Here is a 14,089-nt window from a genome sequence, read left to right as displayed (position 1 = left end):
AGTGCAGCCACCTCCCTCTCACCGCTGCCAGGGCCTTCTTGCTGTGGCCACCCAGAGCTCATGCTGGGCCTGCACTGGCTCCTCCCTGCTGCCCTGCCAGACATGGGGGCCCAGGGTGGCACTGGTGTTGGGGAGGAGATGCAAGGTATCCCTGGCGCAAGTACTGGGTGGCTGCAGCAAAAAGGCTCCAGCAGCAGGGACTGCCACGTCTGCCACCGGGTTCTACTTTTTCCCTATGCCCAGCAGCAGCTTCTGCCCAGCCGCCACCACCACCTCCATGCCCAGGCCACCGCCCCTGAAGCCAGGCAGCAGCTCCAGCCCCTCCTTTGGGTAGAAGGTCAGCCCGGAAGCAGTGCTGATGGTGGCACAATCCCTGGCTGAGCTGTCCCTATGGAAGCTGCCACCTGCCTGCTCCCACACCAGCTCCCCACCTGCCCACAGTCCCATCCCACCTAGGGAGGTTTGGTGAGCTGGTGAGAGGCATGGAAAGGGGAGGGGGAGGCTGACCCAGCATGTGACAGCTCCCCAAAACTCCCTACGTAGCCCATAGGCCCAAATCATTGCCCAACCCTACTCTAATCTCTGAAGCATGAGTGTTCAGATGCCTTCTAAGTCTTTTATTTTTAACCCTTAGACAAGATTATGGCTAAAAAACAGTTGGTTGAAACTGACCCAAGCTTTGTTCAACTGAAGGAAACTGCAGTGTGACAGCAAATACTACAGTGTTTTCTTCTACACTTCTCCCCGCCTCCCCCCAACCGCATCCCCATTTATGCACACGCCATTTACTGGGCCAAAGGGTATTCTGCAGGGAAGCACATGTTCGTTCACAGAAATGAATTAAATTTTATTTGAGATGCAATCAGGCCTAACATGACTGCTAAATAGCTAAGTGTCATGCAAAATGTATGACAGTTGGCAAGCCTGCAAGTAAACCTGAGTTGTGGAACTTACCTTCTGGGAAATGCCTTCTCACTTGGTGTTTGTGGACAAAGGCTCTATTGTATCATTGCCCTGAGTGATTCATCAAACTTATCTTTAACTTTCACGTCGGTAAAAGTTAATATTTAGACAGCCATTCTAAGACCAACATCTTCGGTCAGCAAGGGTGTAACACAAACAGGCAAAGCCAAGTAAATAGAGACACATGTTCTATTTTTTCCACTTGCTTGCTGGTGTCCAGATTTATTACAACACTGACTGCAACATCACTATTACTTTAAAATTTTAGCACTGCCAGCCAGAGCATGACATAAGAAGCATCAGGTAGAGTGCTTCTGGGATCTGAATGCTGTGACTCAGTTAAGTTTTATGAATGGTTGTGTTTAAGTCACAACAAGAATACGGTTGTTGTTGTTGTTGTTGTTTGGGGGGGTTGGTTTTTGGTTTTTACAAACAGTGGTTCAAACGACAAGGCATTCCCACTCCTTATCCTATTTGCTTCAGGAAGTTGTTTAGGAACGTACTTGAACAGACTGTAAGCCAAATAAAAGTAAAAGCTAATTATTTGTTTTCTGAGTTCATGAAAGTTCATTTTTCCCATGAATACCACTGGATCTTTCACCAATATCCCCATTACCTAGGGGTTTTATACACACAGGAAATCATACCACCTCAACTAAACTTCTACAGGTAAAGAAGTGTAATTGCCATCACATGGAAGCTGTTAGACTGGTCCCAAAAATCTCATACCATTATTCCCATATAGAAAAGAAAATAAGCTATACAGGTACAAAGCACCTTTATATTGGTGTTTTTATCCCCTGCATTCACATTTATATCAGTATAACTACTTGGATTAAAAAAAAAAAAAAGTTTGGGTAAAAAAAATAGTTATATTGTTCCAACTTACAAGTGCAGACCAGGCTCAAGTTCAATAAAAAAGTAGGGGGAAGATGCAATTAGAAGCTCATAACCCATGTTATTTTTATGATTCCACTGTGTGGCAACAATAATTTTCCGCATTTTAAAACACTGATTTGTCGGTACAGTACAGGATAGGGCCATGGGGCCCGGCAACCCTGTGTCCTCTGAGAATGGGTTGTGAAGGAATGGACTCACCCAATTCTAACACTCAGCAGAGGTCAGCCGATTCTATACTGCCACGCCTTGGTGCTGAAGATTTCTTCATTAGGAGGTGGTTTAATCCGCTGCATATAGTCCCAGATGTGCTGGGTCCAGTTCTTCCTTGGGGCTCCTGCCTCTCCTACACCCTAAGTACCACCCAGTTGTTAAAGCATCCATTACACCCTTGGCTCTCAATAGGCAATCTCCTTCCTTTCTTTGCTCCTGTAGGCCTGCATTCATCCCATGCCTGATTTAAGGAGGTAGCAGCCAAGCTGGTCTGAAAATCATTCTGTCACAGCTTAATAAATAGAAGAGAAATGAAGAACAACACAAAGCCAGGAAACCAGAACTCAGGTAAGTTTCTTGGCCCCTAGGGCCATTGCAACCACTGGCTATAGCCACTAGCAACAAGGTAAGTCAGTCCTGAGGGCTGTGGGCCATTTCCCCCTACCTGGCACTCTCAAATAAGAGAAACCCAAAAAGATATACAAGAGCCTTTCAGGACACCTGGACAATTTTGCCTACAAGCTTGGGCATTTATTGGCCTTATGCTTCAGCATTCATCATCAGTGCGTTTATGGCACCAGCTAACTCCCCAGGTATGATGGGTCAGTTTGCCCGCCCTCATCAGCTCAGTTCTGTTCAAGTAATGGGGTTCGATTCTCCCACTAACATCCCTCTAGCCCAAGACAATCGCTGGCTTTTCTTCTCCTCCCTTTTCAGGAGCCAGCAGCCCAGCCTAATAGGCTCCCCTCCATCCTAAATGAAAGTAAAGAGAACTAAAACAAAAAGGCCTTATTTGAAATGTTGCTGGCTCTCCCGCAGCCTCCTTGTTCTCCCGGTGCAGCTTCTCACCCAGTCTCCCAGCAGCTCTCACCACTGTGGGCTCAACAACGGTATCTCAGATTACCAGAGCCCCTCCAGGCTCCTAAGGGGAAGATCAGCATTCTTCCTGTCTCCCAGAGTTTCTTCTCTGGCATCTCAGTGTTCCCAGGGCTATGCTCCTGTCCTGAGTCCATCTTGCCTCCCTTCTGGTCTTGGCAGCAGGCCAGAAATGCTGGCACAACCACTGGGGGGGTGGGGGGGCAGGGACTTATAAAGCTTATACAGCAGGGCTCCTTTGGCAGCTGCTGGTCCCTTGTTGTTGTCAGCTTCAGCTGGGTCGATAAGTTTTCTCCCTCTCCAGCTGCAGACTCAAATGGAGCTTTTCTCACTTTTTCATATGGTTCTATTACACAGAAATGGAAAAACTTTAAGTATTCTTGTCACGGTGGAGTTCTCTAGGAGGGCCGTGATCTCCTCAAGGTCCCTCGCTCCGTGTACAGGCTGGCCCAAGGCACCCTCTAATTCTCGCCCGCCACGTCTTGTTGGAAATATATTAGGGAGGCTGCCTATGACTCCCTGGGCACGGCTACTCGGGACCTCTGTCCCCTCGGTTTTTCCGGACCCCTGGGGTCTCCCAATACGGTGGGTGTTCCCCAGACACCCTAGCCTTATGGGCTATGCGTGGCTCCTACCAGCCCTTAATACCACGCCCCAAGCCTCGCAGATGTAATAGACGTTGTTGGGTCTGTACGCCCGCTTCCTGGGCCTCCTCTAAAGTGTAGCCCACGCTGGGCTCTCTCTCTCTCGCACCCAGCCTCTCACTGGGACTCTCCTGATGGTGCGGTCCCGCTCAGGGACTCCCTAGCAGGCCCCGGCCCTTCCGGCCAACCGCACGGGTACCCTCTCTGACCCCAGCTCACCGCGCTGCTACTCCCTGTCTTCTCGGGGCAACCGCAGTGCCCTGCCTCGGTCTGAGGGGTGTTACCGCACTAGCCTGCGGCCGGGCTCGCTATGCCCGTCTCGGGCTCCTCAGTAATTGCCCCTCTCTCTAGGGCTCCTCAGTATGGCGCTCCCCCTGTTTGAGGCTCGCCACGCCCCCACGGGGCTTCTCATTCATATACAATGGCGCTCCCCCTGTTTGGGGCTCACCATGCCCCCACGGGGCTTCTCATTCATATACAATGGCACTCCCCCTCTTTGGGGCTCGCCGTGCCCCCACAGGGCTTCTCAATCATTGCCCCTCTCCCTGGGGCTGGGGTCTATGTACCCCGCATGCGATCCGGGGTCTCAGTCCCCCGTCTGCAACCTACCGGTTGCGCCTGCGACCCACTGGCCGCGCTCCTCGCCGCCAGTTGCTCGCGCACTGGCGTGCAAGCTGCGCCTTCCCTGGCACTATGAAAATAATGCGCCCTCTTGGCGCTAGGGCACCCCACACTCTCTGGGGTCCCTGTGATTGAGGCCTCCTCCAACCCCTACAGCCTCACCCAAGCCTCTGGGAGTAATATCATAACGTCAAAGCAAACCCACAAGCCCCTAGGCTGTAACACAAATGCAAGCTCAAGCCGTCTGGCTATAACTCAAACCCGAAGCCCTATGGCCATAACAACATTGCTCCATATGACCATGGTACTTGCTGCTAGGCTCCTTTCCACCTCCTCACTCCCAGAGCTCCTGCCTCCCAGGCTGCTGGCAGAGAACTGCTAGCCTGGCTTCAGCCCTGGGCTTTACAAAGGCCAGGCCCTGCCCCCTTCTGGCCAGCTGCTTCTGATTAGTTGCCCCGGCAACTTGCAGCTGTGCTCATTAGGCACTGCCAGGGCTCTCTCCCTGGCAGTTTCTCCTCTCCAGGAGCAGAGCACCGAGGTGCCCTGCGACAATTCTACTAGTTATGAATTTTAAGTAACAACAAGATACAGAAACAATAAACATAAAGACAAATTATGGGCTACAGCCTTAGGTGGTATAGGTAGGTGTAGCTTTATATTGAAATCAGTGGCCCTATGAGGATTTACATCAAATGAAGATCCAATCTTAGAATATATGGATAGGTACAGACATTCAGAAATTCCGAGGCAAAATCGATCGAAGTTATGCAGTTTTCTATAAGCAGCATTAGTTTAGATCAGTACCGTACAGAACACACATTTTCCCTTTGGTAGAGAGGGGTGGCAAATCTTAGACCAAGTTCCACCATTTTTTAACCAGTCTCTGTGTGCTGAACTGCTGTTCTGTTACAAGTATAGACTGGTTTCCCATCACTTAGACTGGTAAAAGTGTAATGTCCTGTACCTGGCCAATAGGACCAAATAGAAACTAGATTCATTGAAAAGATGGGGACCATGGGGGTAATTATTACAACAACTATTTGGTCATTTCAATTAAAGAGAGAACATACTGGGCTTGGAAAAGGTGAGCAAAGACAGGGAAAACCCCACACTAAAGGTATGTCCAGATTTGGAAAACCAGGATGGCAGAACAATTAAGACATCTAAGCACAGGGGGGCTAGACCTGATGATCAAGAGGTCCCTTCCAGCCCCTAACATCTATGAAACTGTAGCCCCATCAGTATAAGTTTGAACCTGATGCTAGACTCCTACCAAAAGCTGACAGCTTCCCTCCATCACCTAGCCACACCCCATTGTAAAATGGGTACCTGGTCATTTGGACTGGAAAGTTAAAGTTAGCCACATCATTTCTTTATGGACCACTGGCTACAAGAACTGGCCAGACTTAACAATGCTAGCCTACTGGGTTGCTAGGCTTGTGTGAACTTGTGGTCCTTCTTAACTAGAGACAGCTGAGAGTTAGTTTGAAATCCTTTATTCAGTTCTGGTCATCTGTATTCTGGTCACAATTCTCTTGCACATCTGTATTCAGGAAAGATTAAATCAGAATGGAACAGGTGCAAAGGACAATAACCAGGACAATCAGAGAAATGGGGAGCCTACTTCTAAAGAGAATTTATAAAGAACTTAGCCAATTCAACCTAGCAAAACAAGGCTGAGAGGGGACATGACTGCTCTCCACAAATACATAAGACAGTGAACACCAGGTTGGGAAGAGTTATTTAAAGTTAAAGGACAATGCTGGCACAAGAACAAACACATATAAGCCGGCTGGAATAAGCATGGGCTTGAAATCAGAAAAAAGATCTATCAGAAATGCAATGTTCTGGAACAGCCCTCCAATACTGGTGGGACAAACAACTTAACTCCTTTTATGAACAAGATTGTATGACATGGTTGCCTGTGATTTCAGGCAATTGGACTTGATAACTCAGGAGGCCCCTTCCAGATGTATGTTCCTAAAACCAGACCTATCAAGTGCCTGTAGACATGCAGGACGCCTGCTCTGATGCACTGTAATTACAGTACATTGGAACAGACTCAATGAATCAAATTTGCTGGAATGTGGTAATTGGCATGCTCCAGCAGCCTCGATGTCTCATGTATTCAGCATCCCCTTGCTTCAAAATGGCAGCAGGGGCATTTTAACTAAAGCTCATCAAACAAGCTGGCGGGTAGTTAAGGGCTGGTTTACACTCACATTTGCACCAAAACAAAACACAAATAAAATTCATTCATTCATTCCCTTATTTTGATGCAAGTCTATATGTGAAGAATATTAGCTGGTAATAAAAGCAGAAGTGACTTTGGTCACTTTAATTCTAAAAAAAAAAAAAAAAACATTCACAAAGACCTGCAGGGAAATGACAAAATCAAGTATATGCATTGACCAGCCCTAAGCTTCAAGCAGTTTAAAAGGGGGCTTGGGGAATCCTTGCTCTTGCCAAGATAGTCAAGCAAAACAGAAACAGATGTGATGTAATAAAATAGATCTTTTATGTGCCTTTTTAGGAAGGTGTCCTGCTATTGTATTTCATAGCTTTCCAATATGTAGTTTTCTCACACTGGTAGAAAAATTCACATTATAATGGCTCTCAGTGTGGTTATGACTCAGACATGTTTCTTATTGAGCCAGGCAAACAGAGGGGCACAAAATATTTAGGCGTAAATGCTATGTGTCACTGTAAACATCACAGTGGGTGCATCCACGCATGCGCTTTACTGCGGATTTGACTAACTCGCTGTGCAGTAAAGCATCACCATCTACACATGTGCCTGGGACACATAGGTGGCAGAAGGGGGGGCCAACAGGGCTTAGCCCCCACCCCTCCCCCCGCAACATGGAGCAGTAGTAGGGCCGCAAGGCAGCCCAGCCACGGGCTTCCTGTGGCTGCAGCACAGGTGGGGAGGGGCATGTAGGCAGCGGTGAGGGAGGGAGCAAGGATAGAACTGGGGGAGGGAGAGGCGCTTGGGGTGGGATTGAGCCCCAAGTGGCTCATCTGGGGGGCACAGCTCCTGCCGCTATGCACACCCCTGGAGGCACGGGGGCTGTGTGCCCCTGTATCTGCAGGGCAGGGCAGCTGCTGCTGTGGGCTGGGCTCTTCTCAGTGGGGGTAGGAGTGGAAGCAGGACTATGTTCAGGGTGAGTGGTGGCGACTCTGGGAGGGGGCTGCAGCCACCCCAAGATTCACCATAGCTCACCCAACGCTGTTCCCAGCAGCACTGATGCCCACCCAGAGCACAGCGCACCCCCCAGCCAGGAAGAGCCTGGCGCTGCCCCAGCCCCAGCCCGCAGTGGCAGCCCACCCTGCCCCACACAGATTAGTGTCACACACCCCCCCCATGCTTCCCAGGACTCATGCAGCAGCAGGAGCTGCTGCCCCTCCCCATGACCCCAGACGAGCCACGGCTCTTTCCTGCACCCCGCCTCATTCCGCCATAGCTGTGTAGGGCCTGGCAGGGTGGGCACAAGGGTTCTGGGGGCTCTGCGCCCTCCAGCCCGGCACTGCAGCTGAGGCTGGAACAGGGAGGCAGCCAAGGCTGGCATAGCTTGAGCCGGTGTGGCCAGGGCCAGTGCGGCCGGGGCCGAGAGGCAGGCGGAGCCTGGCCCAGGAGGCAGCTGGGCCTGGCGCAGCTGGGGCTGGGAGGCAGCCAAGGCTGGCGCAGCACCAGGCAATGCCACTCCCCCCTGCAGCCCTTTCCCCCCGCTCCCCTCCCCTACAGACTTTCCTGCAGGGGAGGGCGGAGAGGTGCATGCATGTGTGCATGTGCCCTCACCCGCCCTCCCCCAATTTTTTTTTTCTTCCTTCACTCATGCTGGGACAAGTACTATCCTACGACGGAGTAATTTATGCTGCCACAGTGCATATGTAGATAGTGACAGGGGCTTGTTGGGTATGAGGGAGCTACAGTGCAGGGGCTGCCTGTTGGCTAGCCCTACACTGTAGCAACCTTGTACCCCAGCCAGCCCCTTCACCACCTGACACTGCCACCCAGGGCCTGGAGCTGACCCCCAGAGCCCTCTGCCAGCCCAGGGCTGTTCTGCCCCACTCAAATTGCTGCAATCCCAGGCACATGTGTAAATGCTGTGCCTGGGAGCAGCCAGTTCCAGCATGAACTGCACCAGAGTTTATTGCATCAGGGTAACTGCATGCGCAGATGCACCCACTGAGTACCATTTCTCCACAGCCCTGGCTGCATTATTTTAGTCGTGGTAAATGGCCAAGGCTTTTGGTTTCCAAGTATATGAGACAGGATATGGTAAAAGTAAGGTGGTCAGCATGTATGTGGATGCAAAAAGGAGAAGGTGACAAGTGCCCATTGCCAGAGAAGATGAGAAGGATGGAATCTGTGACCCTGACCCTTCTGCTGGTCACAGAAAGCATGGATGAAGTGTTAACACAGGTAGCTTAATGAGTGAAGAGATAAGTGAAACTGAAAGAGGGAGAACTATAGCAAAAAATTGTATTTGCCCTCCTCCAAAAAACTAAACAAAGAAACAAAAAGAAACCAACAGTTCCCTGGGTCAATCCCCCAATACAAAGTTCTGCAACTGGGAAAGATTTTCAGCATACCAAGTCTTCCTGTATTTCTCTACATCAAATTGTTTAAAGTTAATTTGATATTAAACAGCCTCTTGCTTCTAGTACCACTTAATGATAATCACTGCATGTGGTGCAAATGTTTCCAATTGATCAATCCTATGACTTTCTATTTCAAACTTTTAGAACTGAAACACAGCCTTTTATAAAATGCTAATTGAATGCTACTGAAGCTTAAGCTTTCAACTACTGTAAATCCAACATAAAAAGGCTGTGTTCCATTTTAATTTACTGTTTAGAGTTTCGTTGTAATTTTGTGCAAACAGGCAATAAGGGGCCACTAAAATGCAACTGGTTCTGTTGGCAGAAGTCTGAAATGAATTTAACATAAAGGGCTGCTGCTCTAACGCTAATTTAGTGAGGCTATAAGCTGAAAGCAGAAACCGATTTTAATGAGATAATGGCAGAGCATTACACTGCCTTTATTTTCTGGTACTGGAGAATTGGGGGAAAATATTCCACCTCAGTGATCTCATTTTCCATTGATTTCCTTGTGATCATCTATTGAAAAAGAATCCTACATAATTAAAAAGAAATGTTAGCAAATTGGAATTTACAATAAACCAGACAACTGACAAAAAACCCCCCAAAATAAACAGAATGAGGGAGGTTTTGGCAGCTAAGTAGCAGGGTACTGCAAAAAGGCATAGGAAGTGATTTGGGATTATGGGAGAAGCATTAGCTGAATGAACATCAGCAGGGAAATATTTAACATTGCCATTGGTTGGTTTTAGAGTCAACACTATTAAAATGAACTGAAGCAATATACATTTATCAGAGTAATTGTTTCAAACTGTCTGCAAACTCTGGGTAGAAAACACTGCATTGGTTCACATTTGGAAGATTTTCTTCATATCCAAAAAGGATAGATTCTTTTATATGAAAAGACATCTATAAACAAACATGCTGGTATTACTGTTACCTTGTCATTGTCCTCTCCATTTGTTTGATGCATCTGCCACATCTTGCCAGACTGTAAGTTCCAATCTGAAGGCATTGACTTTTTTTTAATTTGTCTTTATTTTTTCTTACTACTACTTGTCTGTACAGTGCTTCACAACATGAGTCTGTGACCAGGACCTCAAAACACTATTGTAATACTACCACTGCAATTCCAACTACATGTTATTTTACCATAAATTAATAAGTACATGTTTTCCTAATCGGCAATATAAGATGCGATTCTCAAGAAACAATAAATAAGTACATTACCAAAATTCTGCTGTCAGATTACAGATACATAAACTGCCGTTTCTCTGCCAAATAATATCTTTTAAGGCAATCAGCTAACACAGGTTAAAACTACCACTTCCCTTTCCATACTAGGATTATAAACATGTTTTGATAACCATGCTAGAGAAAGTCCTTTTTCCTTAAAAGTAAAAACAACAAAAATAAGATTACCTCCCCTGCCACAACAACAATGCTTTAGTCAGATAATTTTATTTATATATAAATATGTAGACTTCATTATACCTGATAAGTACAATAGGGTTTTTTAATTCATGGTTAGTATAAGGTTTACAATACCTGTAAGTAGTAATTTCCTTGCTACTGTTGGCTTAGTTTGGGGTGGGGGGTGTTGTTTTCTTTAATTATGAAGTTGATAACTACAATTATTGTCACTTAGCAACCTTAACTGGCTTTTTTAAATGAAATCTAATAGCATATCTATCATAGTTAACAATAATGACTGAAAACAACCAAGAAAGTCAACATGGAAATTACTAGATGCAAAAGCTCCTTCCTTTTAGTATGGTGCTGTTACACACATAGCTTACACATTTTCAGCATCCCGATTTCATTCCTAAATAGGAAGTCACATGCAGTCTGCTCTGGTCTTAGTGAAATAGAGTGATCAAAAGTTGTTCTAGAGACTCCTGTATGTTCTATTGGATCTAAAATGAGGCGCATTCCTTAAAATTAAACCCACTAGAGTGGGTTTGTTCTTAGCTGTCTCTCATTACCCATCACTAAATTACAAAAAGCTTCCGCCCTAATGTCTTGCATCAGTTGCATTATTATTCAGGAAGATAAAGGAGCCTCTGAGAAGGTATGATTTAGGATCATCCCTTTGGAATTTGTGTTTTAATTCATCATTGGTGTTTGTGAATACCAGTCTGTACGTTGGTAGAATGTCTGGGATGAAAGCATCATTTTTCTCTCTTCTTCATTCCATTTCCCCATTATTTTTTCAGCTGAAATACTACCATGCAAAGCACCAGCATTTCTCCAAATCATATGCCTCCAACAACATGAAGTCATTTTTTAAAAATATATTTGGGGGCTAAAATATATTGGGAAGCTAATGAACTTTCACGGAGAGTGAAGTATGATCCTAGAAATGGAGCTCAAAACAGGCAAGAGAGGTATAAAGGGAATGTCAGGGTGGGATGGAGGTTATTTAAATGAAGCTAAGACAGAGAGGATAGCAGGGTAAGAAGAAAACTGGCAATGAACAATGTGGGAGAACAGGTGCCATACGGATGAAAACACAGAAAGGAGTAAGGCTCATAGGAGCCAAGAAAAGAAAAGTGGACAGCGAGGAAGAAGGTGATAATTGTAGAGATAGAGTAAGGAGAGAACTGACTGAGGAAGAGACAAAAGCTAATGTACAGAAGACATGTATAAAAAACATGGAGAGAGAAATTAATAAATAGAGGACTTGATCAATGAAACCAGCACAGAAGCAGCCTACTCAGCAGTTTAGAATCATTACATTTGGCAGGTGATGTGGCAGCAGTAATAAATATACCAAAACAATTAAAACAGCATGAGAAAGTGAATTGAAGAACTCCAGGAAATGGACATTAGTTTCTGGGCCACAGGTAGAAGCCAGAAAAGTGGGGAGAACTGCTGGCAGGCTTTGGCAGACCTCTTGCATTCCAAAAGGAACAAATACTGGTAAAAGCTTCGTTTATAAAAAGGGCACTGTGACAGGGGGCCATCCTGGGGCCGGGTCTCACGTCGGCCCACCCACCTATCTAAGTAGGGCAGTCTGACCAGCTTCTCCTGCCATGACTTGCTGTTCCCAAAACTGGTGTATTCATATGGAAGGCTGCCCATTTTACAGTGCCCCTGATGCCAGGGGGCACTGTACACAACTCCAACCTCCCCTTATCATGTTCAACGCCTCACAGATGGTATCCTAGAGTTGCTCTTTGCTCTGGCTCATGGCTGGGCCAAACTCAACACCTTGCTAGGCTTCATGCATTTGTCCTTTCACTCTGCCCCATCAGGCCTCACTCATACCACCCCCCTCTCAGTGGGGCCTCTTCCACTCTGCCCTTGCTCACCAGGCCTCTTGCACACTGCCCCTGACTGGCCCACACCCAACCTGCCCTGCTCCCCTGAGCGACCATGTGGGCCATCAGGCTTGCCTACTCACACTCATTGGCTGGCCGGCACACAGCCTCTTGGGCTCTCTCACAACCATCATCTGAACAGTGGCCAGCCAATTCACCTCATCCTGGGCACAGCTCTGACCTAAGCCCCTCTCAGGGTAACTTGTCTCTCTTGCCTCCTTATTAGGGCCAACTACTTGCCCAACATTCTTCACTTCTCACCCAAACTTGGTCTCACCAGGTCTGAGGACTTACCAGGGTCTCAGCCTCTGGCCCAACTGCAGCCTCAAGCATCCGTAGACTTTCTTTCGCCCTTCTGCCCCCTTCCTGGGGCATCAACTTATGCTCTCTTACTAGGGCCTTTCATCTGTGCCCTCTCGCTAGGGCCTTCACTTCCACGCATGCCTTTTCACTCAGTCCTTCCACATATGCCATCTCACTCAGGCCTCTCCACATCTCAGTCCCCTCACTGGGGCCTCCAGGGTCTTGCACCCCATGGGGCTTAAGTATCCGGAGATGTGCCTGGCCCCTGTACCTGTCCCTAGATGTGGGTAACCCAACAGGATGTGGGGGATGAAGTTTTAACATGACCCTACTCGCCTTTGACTGGGGAGGTAACTGGCCTGGCATTTCTGGGGGACTGTCCTGCCATGGACAGCCCCACCAGACCACCCTTCCCTAGCAGGGTGCAGCTTTCAGTCTTACCCAGGACCAATGCAGGCCTATCTGCTTTGGTTTTATCCCTACTGGGCAACATGTTATTCCTGGGCTGCTCCCTCTACTGGACCTTAGTTCCAGCCTCCTTTCTGTCTTGCTGAGCCTTTCTTCCCCTAGACAGTGAAGGCCGCCCCCACATTTGAGAGGACCTTCAGCCTCCTTAGGCTCTAGCCCTGTCTCTAGGCCAGGCAGAGTACCAGATAACCCATCGTGGCCCAGGCCTGCCTCTCACATTGGGCTTCATTGCCCTTTGGCCTTCCGGCCCTGGTCAATGCAAGAGGGCCAGTCGGGGTGCTCTGGTCCCAGCACCGCAGCAGCTGACCTCCTTGGGCAGCAGGGGTTCCCTTCTGGGTCCCACCATACAGCCATCTCACACTGGGCTTGCTTAGAGTCCCAGAGATCACAATAGCATGGCTCTACTCTCAACTGGGCTTACCTGAGCCCCAAGCCTCACCCCTGCCTGTTCTAAATCAGGGGCTTGCCTAGCCCAGGGGTGGGCAATTATTTTGGGCGGAGGGCCACTTACTGAGTTATGGCAAGCTGCCGAGGGCCGCATGGGTAGCCCCACCCCTTGACAGGTACCTTGCCCCCTGGTTGCCATCTTGGGACTGGAAGTTCCACCCCCTAACCCCTGACATTTGCCACCAGAAGTCCCTCCCCTTGTCCCCAAAAGTACTCCTTTCAGCAAGGGGTTTTGCCATCTCAGAACCAGAAAAACACAAAATTATATTCTAACAAGTGAACATCTACAACATTCATTAATTTGATTTTTAAAAAATCATTGTCTTAATTTACATGCATTTGTGTAGTGTACATAGAGGCGATTGCACGATACCTTAAAATTAATTCTTACTCTTCTAAACTGTGGGGAGCATGCAGGGTGGGTATGGGTTTGTGCAGGGCGGTGGGTGTGTGTGGATATGTGGGCTGTGGATGGGTATGGGGTTTGTGGAGGCATGTGTGTGGTGGGAGGGTGCCTGGGCTGCATGAGGGTTTATGTGGGTGCATGTGTATGGTGGGGGGTGCTTGTGGGACTCACCCTATGAACACACACACACACACACACACACACACTGAGCTTGCCTCATTGTCTCTCTCCCTCTTTCCCTCCCTCATTGCACACACATACACACACACCCCTCCTGGCCCTGGGATACTGGCACACCCCTGCTCCTGCAGTCCAGTGATGCA

This window comes from Alligator mississippiensis, chromosome 2 (genome assembly GCF_030867095.1).
Source record: "Alligator mississippiensis isolate rAllMis1 chromosome 2, rAllMis1, whole genome shotgun sequence".
Taxonomy (NCBI): Eukaryota; Metazoa; Chordata; order Crocodylia; family Alligatoridae; genus Alligator; species Alligator mississippiensis.
This window is presented reverse-complemented; position numbering follows the sequence as displayed.